The sequence below is a fragment of the Pristis pectinata genome, chromosome 37, assembly GCF_009764475.1.
Source record: "Pristis pectinata isolate sPriPec2 chromosome 37, sPriPec2.1.pri, whole genome shotgun sequence".
Classification (NCBI taxonomy): Eukaryota; Metazoa; Chordata; class Chondrichthyes; order Rhinopristiformes; family Pristidae; genus Pristis; species Pristis pectinata.
Window position 1 is genome coordinate 10,183,813 of NC_067440.1, and position 10,827 is coordinate 10,194,639.

General features: G+C 45.5%; 1 pseudogene; it reads right to left on the reverse strand.

The window, feature by feature from the left end:
- Window positions 1–7,564: 7,564 nt before the first annotated feature.
- Window positions 7,565–7,853, reverse strand: LOC127586518 (40S ribosomal protein S21-like; annotated as a pseudogene).
- Between the last annotated feature and the right edge of the window lie 2,974 nt (window positions 7,854–10,827).

Here is a 10,827-nt window from a genome sequence, read left to right on the forward strand (position 1 = left end):
ATGTCAGATCAGATATCTTTATTAGTCACACGTACATCGAAACACACAGTGAAATACATCTTTTTGCGTAGAGTGTTCTGGGGACAGCCCACAAGTGTCGCCATGCTTCCGGCACCAACACAGCATGCCCACAACTTCCTAACCCGTGCGTCTTTGGAATGTGGGAGGAAACCGGAGCACCCGGAGGAAACCCACGCAGACACGGGGAGAACGTACAAACTCCATACAGACAGCGGCGGAAATTGAACCCGGGTCGCTGGCGCTGTAAAACGTTACGCTAACCGCTACACTACCATGCCTGCCCATTATATACACCTCTCCTTAACTTGCGTGACTCTATCGACAGTGCAGTTAAATCAGAGTTTGCTGGTTAGCAGCTACCTCTGCAGTAGGAATTTTCTCCTGCTTTCACCTCTCACAATTCTGAAAGCATCCATGAATCAGTCAAGCACAGGAGGGGGGTGGTTGAGACAGTCTTTCCATGTCCCCCTTTCCGATCCGCAACTGCATTGGTAAAATTCCACAACAGATGTCTTGCCACACACCGGAGACAGTCATGGGCAGCTGAGGTCAATTTGTGACAGGGTGGAGTGGTGGCGGGGGGGGGGGGTCGGGGAGCGGGGGGCAGGACATGAACCAAGCGGAGTTTTGCACTTTTGTCATCCTGGGTTATTTCTCAATGGCTTCCTGTCTTTTTCTGCCTGTGACTGCTTCCTGTTTTCACCCGGCAATCCAGCTCAGGACCTTTCAGACTGCGTGAAGGATTGCTTCACACCCACACCTCACCCGAAAACCCCTGCCCCCTTCACCTTGCACCCCCTGCAATCCTTCAATCTTACAGCTTGTAAAACAACTCTGCCTGATCTGGTCCTTGTGGGATCAGTCGGTCTGCTGTCTCAGTTATAGAATGGTTACTATATACAATGAGTCCATTTGGCCCATCACACCCTTGCCAGCCCTATGGTGGAGTGATTTGGAGTCAGTGCTTTGAATTTCCTTTCAATTTACTCCCCTCACTTTAAATGCATGCCCTCTAGTATCAGACATTTCGATCCTGGGAAAAAGATACTGGTTGTCTACCCTATCTATGCCTCTCATAATTTTATAAACTTAAAGATAAGATAAATTTTTTTATTAGTCCAATGTACATCAAAACACACAGTGAAATACATCTTTTTGTGTGGAGTGTTCCGGGGGCAGCCCGCAAGTGTCACCAAGCTTCCGGCGCCAACATAGCATGCCCACAACTTCCTAACCTGTATGTCTTTGGAATGTGGGAGGAAACCAGAGCACCCGGAGGAAATCCACGCAGTCATGGGGGAGAACGTACAAACTCCTTACAGACAGTGGCAGGAATTGAACCTGGGTCACTGGCGCTGTAATAGTGTTTACACTAACCCTTACACTACTGTGCCTGCTTCTATCAGGTCTCCCCTCATTTAACTGAACTGCCAAAAGAGTCATGCAAGATAGTGATAGGATTATATAATTTGAACTTCAAAACCAATCGAATCTAACCTCTACCTCACTCTTTGATTAAATTCCATCCTGTATTCCTCCCAGATATCCATTATTCCATCTATAAACCCTTCGGACCAACCTGTCCATGTCAGGAAGGTGCCTACCTAAGCTAGTCCCATTTGCCTGCATTTGGCCTGTATGTCTCGAAACCTTATACTTATCCATATGTCCTTTTGAAATGCCATTATTGTACCTGCCTCAACCACTTCCTCTGGCAGCTTGTTCCATGTACGCACCACCCTCTGTGTGAAGAAGTTGCCCTTCAGGTCCTTTTACATCTTTCCCTTCTCACCTTAAACCTGTGCCCTCTAGTTTTTGGTTCATTTACCCTGTGAAAAAGACTGTGGGCATTCACCCTATCTGTGCCATTCATGATTTTATAAACCTCTATTAGGTCACCCCTCAGTCTCCTAAACTCCGGAATAAAGACCTAGCCTGCCCAACCTCTCCCTATAACTCAGGCCTTCGAGTCCTGGCAACATCCTCGTAAATCTAAATTTTGATTAATTCAATTGATCGATCTCAATCATTTCTATGATATGTGCACAGAACATAGAACAATACAGCACAGGAACAGGCCCTTCGGCCCACAATGTTCTGCTGAACTAATTCAGCTAATGAACTAATAAGCTAATAATTAAACTCGTAATTAAATGCTTAACTAAACTAATCCCTTTTTCCTGCACAATGTCCGTATCTCTCCATTCTCTGCACAATCATGTGCCTATCTAAGAGCCTCTTAAATGCCTTTATCATATTTGCCTCCACCAACACCCCTGGCAGCACATTCCAGGCACCCACCGCTCTCTGTATAAAACACCCGCCCCCGCACATCTCCTTTGAACTGACCCCCTCTCACCTTAAGTGCACACCCTCTAGTATCAGACATTTTGACCTTGGAGAAAAAGTACTGGCTGTGTACCCTATCTATGCCTCTCATAATCTTATAAACTTCTATCAGGTCTCCCCTCAGCCTCTGACGCTCCAGAGAAGACAACCCAAGTTTGTCCAACCTCTCCCCATAGCACATGCCAGGCAGCATTCCGGTGAACCTCTTCTGCACCCTTTCCAAAGCCTCCACATCCTTCCTATAATAGGGGTGACCAGAATTGAATACAATATCCCAGATGCGGCCTAACCAGAGTTTTATAAAGCTGCAACATAACTTCCTGGCTCTTGAACTCAATTCGACCTCATCCCCACCTCATCCACTGCCAACCTAACTCACCCCACCACCTCCCATTCACCCCCAGCCCCACTCTCCTCACCAAGTGTCACATCCCCCACTCTCCCCCCACCAACTCACCCACCCCTAACCCTCCCTGACTCAACCACTCCTCAACACTTTGGTTGACAGCAGGAATTTTTCTGTTCAATGTTACGTCTGAAATGTTGGCCAGACAGATCAACAGGTCAACACGTAATCTATTGGGAACCTTACCCGACATCTGTTGCCATAGAACATACCCTCTAATCCAGGCAGCATCCTGGTAAACCTCTCCTGCACCGTCTCCAAAGCTTCCACATTCTTCCTGTAACGAGGTGACCAGAAATGCATGCAATACTCCCTAACACGACCTAACCAGTTTTATAAAGCTGCAACATAACTTCCTGACTCAATGCCTTGATTATTGAAGGCAAGCATGCCACATGCATACTTGCCCTTATGTGAACAAGAAATAGGCTTTAGGTTAATCCTCAGCCCTCAGTTTATGAATTCAACCAGCTACTTTGTAAATGTTGGGAGGATTTCTCCACACCTTTCAAGGTAGTGAGTTCCAGGACGCCACCACCACAAGGTAAAATAATGTCCTTCCACAGTTCCCCTCTCATCATTCAACCACTTAAATGAATTAATGCCCTCTTTTTATTGACACCTCCACTGAGGGCAAAGTGTCCTCCTTGCACACCTAGTTTATCTTTCCTGATCTCTTTCACAGAAGGAAGCCATCCAGATCATCTCCAGGGAAGCAGTCCCAAAAGACGTCGGATGCGAAACGCAAGTTGGCAAGTTGGTTTATTATTGTCAGATGTACTGAGGTGCAGTGAAAAACTTCATTTTGCATGCCATCGTTTCATCACATCAGTACATCGAGGTAGTACAAGGGAAAAGCAATAACAGAATGCAGAATAAAGTGTTACAGTTACATTGAAAGTGTAGTGCAGGTAGACAAGGTTTAGAGGGATATGGGCTAAATGCTGGCAAATGAGATGAGCTTAGATGGGCACTATAGTCGGCATGGATGTGTTGGGCTGAAGGGCCTGTTTCCGTGCTTTACTCTGTAAGTCCCCTTCCTGCCATATTTCCCTATACCCTGCAATAGTTTCCTTTCACACATCATCTCTTCCTTGATTCTTTTCCTTGAACATTAACCCACACTAAGAGGTAACTTACAGTCACCAGTTAACTGTCCAGCACACCCTTAGGGGGAAGGAGGAAATCAGAGCTCTCAAAAGAAACTCATGAGGCCTTTCAAAATTGTATGCACTTCAATTAAGTCCTTGGACTCGATTGTTTCAAAAAAAACAACCCAATCTGGAAACCCCTCACATAATACTGTATAGTTTTCCAGGCCTAGGAACGTCAGTGTAAATTCCCTTTGCATCACCTCTAATACTGTCATATCCTGCAGTGGGATGAACAGAATTGTGTCCAGTCCTTGAGCTATGACCTCACTTCAAGAATTTATGACTTCCTTTTTTAAATCTTCTACTGTGCTAATTCTTCAAGAATCCTCATCAAAATCATTCACAACGCCTCTATTGCAATACCAAAACAAACTTCTACACATGCACTGCTGAAAGTATCCTGACTGGTTGCATCACGGTCTGGTATGGCAATTTCAGCACACAGGAACACAAGAGGCTGCAGAGGGTAGTGGACACAGCCCGGTCCATCATGGGCAGAGCCCTCCCCACTACTGACACCATCTACAGGAGGCGCTGCCTCAAGAAGGCGGCGTCCATCAGCAAGGATCCTTACTATCTGAGCATGCCCTCATCTTGCTGCTACCATCGGGCAGGAGGTACAGAAGCCCAAAGTCCCACACCACCAGGTTCAGGAACAGCTACTTCCCTACAACCATCAGGTTCTTTAACCAACCTGCACAACCCTAACCCTACCTCAGCAAAAGAACGCTACGAGCCACCTCTTGTGCTACCATGGACTTCAACATCTCGGAGGATCTATCCTGGACTCCACACATTGATGCAATCATGAAGAAGGCACGCCAGTGGGTCTACTTTGTTAGGAATTTGAGGAGGTTTGGTACGTCACCAAAGACTCTTATAAATTTCTACAGATGTACACTGGAGAGCACTCTGACTGGCTGCATCACTGCCTGGTATGGAGGCTCCAATGCACAGGATCGCAAGAGGCCACAGAGGGTTGTAGATTCAGCCAGCTCCATCACGGGCACAACCCTCCCCACCATCGAGGACATCTTCAAGAGGCGGTACCTCAAGAAGGCGGCATCCATCACTAAGGATCCTCACCATCCGGGACATGCCCTCTTCTCGTTACTACCATTGGCGAGGAGGTACAGGAGCCTGAAGACCCACACTCAATGATTCAGAAACAGCTTCTTCCCCTCCGCCATCAGATTTCTGAACGGTCCATGAACCCATGAACACTACCTCGTTATTTCCTTTTTTTTGCACTATTTGTTTATTTTTGTAATTTATAATATTATATCTTTGCATTGTACTGCTGCCGCAAAACAACAAATCTAACATCATCTAAATCTGTGACAATAAATCTGATTCAGATTCTTGTGTCTTTGTTCCTTTTCCACTGAGATCTTGAATTTGCACAGTTTTTTTTCACTGTATGGTATAATTTTATCTATAATTTATGTATAATTTAGTATCTGTGTGTTGTCTGTACCTACGTGCCTGTGATGCTGCTGCAAGCAAGTTTTTCATTGCACCTGCACCTCACCGTACTTGTGCACATGACAATAAAATCGACTCGACTTGACTTGACTTGGATCTCCCCTTAATCTGCTTTGTACTAACAAATCTACTTTCAAGCACCTCTGCTCTGGGAAAAGCAACCCCAGCTCCTCCAGCCAGTCCATGGACACATTTTATTTAATCTCCATTAACACACATTGCCCTGAAGAGAGCAATACTGCTTCTCCTATCTCTCCATGGCACGCCTCAGTTGAATTTCCCCTTAACCTGCTCTGCCCTAAGAAGAACGACCCCAGTTTCTCCGTGCTTTCCACAGAAGGCCTCTATGAACCTCTCCTTAACTTTCTCCACCCTGAGAAGAACAATTGCAGATTTTCCATGCTCTAACACAGAATGCCTCTACTGAAGCTCCCCTTAATCTGGAAACACTGCAGATGATGGAATCTAGAGCAAAAGATAAACTACAAAGTGGGCAAGCACGGGAGTGTAACGGTTAGCATAACGCTATTACAGCGCCAGCGACCCGGGTTGAATTCCGGCCGCTGTCTGTAAGGAGTTTGTATGTCCTCCCTGTGTCTGCATGGGTTTCCTCCGGGTAGTCTGGTTTCCTCGCACATTCCAAAGACTTATGGGTTAGGAAGTTGTGGGCATGCTATGTTGGCGCCGGAAGCGTGGCCACACTTGTGGGCTGCCCCCAGAACACTCTACGTAAAAGATGCATTTCACGATGTGTCTCCATGAACATGCGACTAATAAAGATATCTTATCTCTTATCTTAGAATCTTCTTGCCTTGGAGGCAATTGTGGAGAAACTGGATTGCTCTCTCCAAGGCAATGAGATTAAAAAGAGGTTTAAAAACAATCTGCTGGAGGAACTCCTAATGCAGGTCTTTGACCCAAACCGTCGACAACCCTTCCCCCTGCCGCCCCCACAGATGCTGCTTGATCCACCTGAGTTCCTCCAGCAGATCATTTGTTGCTCCAGATTCTGCAGTCTTTTGTCTCTCCTCTTAAATAGAGCTTGTTTCTTAACTAGCAATCAGTGCTCTGAACCATTGATCCATTGACATGAGTGAAGCTGCAGAATTTAAATTTGAGTTATTGCAAGAATCTGGAATTTAGAAGAATGTCTAGAACCAGGGGTCACAGTCTCAAAGTAAGGCACACGCCGTACGGTATTGAGGTGAGATGAAATTTCTTCGACCAAATGGTAGTGAATCTTTGAGTATCCAAGTGGACTGTGCAGGTGCAGTCGTTAAGTGTTTTCAAGACAGTGATGGGTACATTTTTGAACATTAAGGAAATCAAGTCAAGCAGCACTGACGTAAAAGAGCATCATGGTCTTATTACATGGGGAAACAAGTGCAAATGGCTTATTGCTGCTACTGTTTCTTATATACAGTAGTCATGTCAAGTTGAGCTAAGTTGACCTTACTGTCACGTGCACAAGTACAATGAAAAACTTGCTTGCAGCAGAATCACAGGCACCTAGGCACAGACAACACAAAAGATATAAATTGTACATAAATTATACAAAAGAGGGAAAGAAAAGAGAGAATGAAAAAACAAGACAATAGTGCAAAGTAAAAGACACAGAGACAAGTCCACAGTAGTGCAAGAGGTGGTCCGTAGTGTCTCGTTGCTAGGGTAGGGTTAGGGTTGTGCAGGTCAGTTCAAGAACCTGATGGTTGTAGGAAAGTAGCTGTTCCTGAACCTGTTGGTGTGGGACTTCAGGCTTCTGTACCTCCTGCCACTTTCCACATTCCCTTTGTTCTGAGGTGCCAGAGACAAACATCACGGATGCCTCGAACCAGTTAACTTCTTGAGCCTCTTGGATGTGTATACCCAGGTGATTACTGTCTTACATCCTGCCTTGCTTCCTGAACAGCCTACAATTCCATTCATTATACTCCTGGCCATTCACTGGGATCTGTTACATCCCTGGTATCCCGAATCCTCATGACCACAGGTCTTCTCACTCAGCATCACAGTCCTGTTACTTCTGACAGTCAGCCGGGAGAAATTCCCATCTAACCTTCACTGTGTTTACTCCCTCTAACTCCTGACCTGGGAGGGTTTAACAGGACAGTGCAGAGGCAGTTTTACTCTATACATCACCCGTCTGCCTTTACTTCTGCGCAAACATCAAACGTAAGTCTTCGGCTTGTGAGAGAGCCTTGGCCACAATCCCATCGTCCTTAGCTAGCCGCAAAATGCAGTCATTTGATAAATTCCTCTTACAAATAGTTTCAGAAGGTGTAGGCTTTGTGCTAACCATTGAATCTCCCAGTTACTTTATCAGCATCAGCAAGAGTGATTTGAATAGAACCATGATCCTTGGAACCAATAATTCTGATGTTGGCAGAGCACTTACTTGGAACAAAAGGACCTACAGATTCTCCAACAGCGTCCTGCATGCTAGATTCTATCTGGTTGCAATGGAGGGATGTCCCACACAATGGCCAACAGAATCAGAGTCAGAATCAGTATCACTGATATATGATGTGAATTATGTTATTTTGTGGCAGCAGTACAGTGCAAAGACATAAAATTACTATAAATTCCAAAAATAAATAAGTAGTGCAAAAAAAAGGAAAAACGAGGCAGTGTTCATGGGTTCATGGACTGTTCAGAAATCTGATGGCGGAGGGGCAAAAGCTGTTCCTGAATCATTGAGCGTGGGTCTTCAGTCTCCTGTACCTCCTCCCCGATGGTAGTAACGAGAAGAGGGCATGTCTCGGATGGTGAGGGTCCTTAATGATAGATGCCACCTTCTTTGGGCACCACGTCTCGAAGATGCCCTCGATGGCAGGGAGGGTTGTGCCCATGGTGGAGCTGGCTGAGTCTACAACCCTCTGTGGCCTCTTTCGACCCTGTGCATTGGAACCTCCATACCAGGCAGTGATGCAACACCACACTGTGCATGTCTAATGGAACCACCCTTCCCAATATTGAGTACTTGTAAAGCTTTGAACTATATCTAATATCTTTTACTCTTTTTTTTTCTTATTCTTTTTTTAAATGCATTCCCTGGCTCCCATTTTTGTGAGTGTGTGCTTTTTTTGTTTCTTTTTCTTTATTTGTCTTAAAATAACTTTATCTCCAGCCCCCGCTGTGCCCACCAGTTCTGGTAGGTTTCCAGTGAGTCAGCGAATGAACATAGAACAGTACAGCACAGGAACAGGCCCTTTGGCCCACGATATCTGCACCAAACATGATGCCAAATAAAACTAATCCCGTCTGCCTGCAGATGATCCACATCCCTCCACTCCCTGCACATTCATGTGTCTATCTAAAAGCCTCTTGAATGCCTCTATTGTATCTGCTTCCACCAACACCCCTGGCAGCCCATTCCAGGCACCCACCACTCTCTGTGGAAAAAAAACCTGCCCCGCACATCTCCCTTAAACTTTCCCCCCTCTCACCTTAAAGCTATGCCCTCTAGTATTTGACATTCCTGCCCTGGGAACGAGACTCTGGCTGTCTATCAGAGGAGACCTGATAGAAGTTATGAGAGGCACAGACAGAGTAGTCAGTCAGAATCTTTTTCCCAGGGTCAGACATCGTAGGCTGGGACTGAGGGGCGACCCGATAGAAGTATGTAAAATTACAAGAGGCATAAATAGGGTAGACAGTCAGTCTTTTTTTTTCCAGGATGGTAATGTTGAATACTAGGGGGCATAGTTTTAAGGTGAGAGGGGGAAAGTTTAAGGGAGATGTGTGGGTCAGGTTTTTTTCACAGAGAGTGATGGTTGCCAGAAACACACTATCAGGGGAGCTGGTGGAAGCAGATGCAATAGAGGCATTTAAGAGCCTTTTAGACAGTCAAATGAATATGCAGGGTACAGAGGGATGCATTTAATTTGGCATCATGCTCAGCACAAACATTATAGGCCGAAGGGCCTGTTCTTGTGCAATGTTTTCTCATACCCTCTTTGTATCCTTGACCCAAACTTTAAATCTGTGTCCCCAGCCGGTAACCATCTCCTTTAGACTTTCCCCTCTCAGTTTAAAACTATGCCCTCCAGTGTTTGACATTTCTACCCTGGGAAAAAGGTATCAAGGGATATAGGGAAAAGGCTGGGAATTGGGGCTAGATGGGAGAATAGTTTAGCTCATGGTGAGGTAGCGGAGCAGACTCGATGGGCCGAATGGCCTACTTCTGCTCCTTTGTCTTGTGATCTTGTGATAGGAGTTTATAAAGTTATGAGAGGATTAAAATTAATGGGAACAGTAGCCCAGTCATAAGGACTGCAGTGGTTTAAGAAGGTAGCTCATCAAGGGCAGTCAGGGACGGACATTAATGTACCATGAGTGGCGGAGCAAATATGAGTGACCACAGAGCCTACACCAGTTTCCTGTGATTTGCCAGCAATGCTTTCATCCTAGAAATGAGTGAATAAACCTGTCCTCATAATTAAACCATTGCAGTCTCCTTCAGGCTGGCTTTTACTCCAACTGCCCAAGGCCGGTGTAATCTCCTGAATCGGATGCTTTGATATGGCTGCAGTACCTCCCCGGAGAGCTGAGGGAGGGAGAGTGGAATCGGTCAGTGAGAAGGAGACATCTGCTGTGGTAAGGGCTGAGCAGCAGAGGAGCTTCCTGTTTCTCTGGAGAAACGTATCCTGTTTTTTCTCTGAATCCCTGATGTACGGGAATTGTCATGACTATTCTGTTGCCCGTTGGCCGGGTCAGGTGCAGAGACAGGGTTTGGAAAATTACAGAATTGCTCAGCAAATTTTGACCTGTTAATAAATCTGCTGATGATAACAATGAATAAATCCTCACTCAACGCTGTGTCATGAAACACCATCAGTGGTGGTTCAGCTTCAACCTCTAGGGAGTTACTGAACTTGCTGCAATGTATTAAGCTTATAATCCGAACAAATTCTTCCACTTTCACTGCTGGCGGTAGTCTTTTGCATGTGCTGTTAGTGCTTTCTGATTGTCATTAAAGATGGGAATCTTTATCTCTCAGGCAACTGAAGTAAAACGAGTCATCATCACATTGCTGTTTCTGGGAATTTGGTGTGTGAAAATTGGTCACTGGGATTTCTAAGTTGGTTTATTGTTGTCACCTGTACTGAGGTACAGCGAAAAACTTTGTTTTGCGTGCCAGATCATTTCACTACAAGAGTGCATCGAGGTAGTACAAGGGAAAACAATAACAGAATGCAGAATGTCACAGTTACAGAGAAAGTGCAGTGCAGGCAGACAATAAGGTGCAAGAGGTAGATTGTGAGGTCAAGAGTCCATCTTATAGTGCTTGGGGACAGTTCAATAGTCTTATAACAGTGGGATAGAAGCTGTCCTTGATCCTGGTGGTACGTGCTTTCAGGCTTTTGTATCTTCTGCCCGATGGGTGGGGGAGAAGAGAGAATTGCAGGGAGA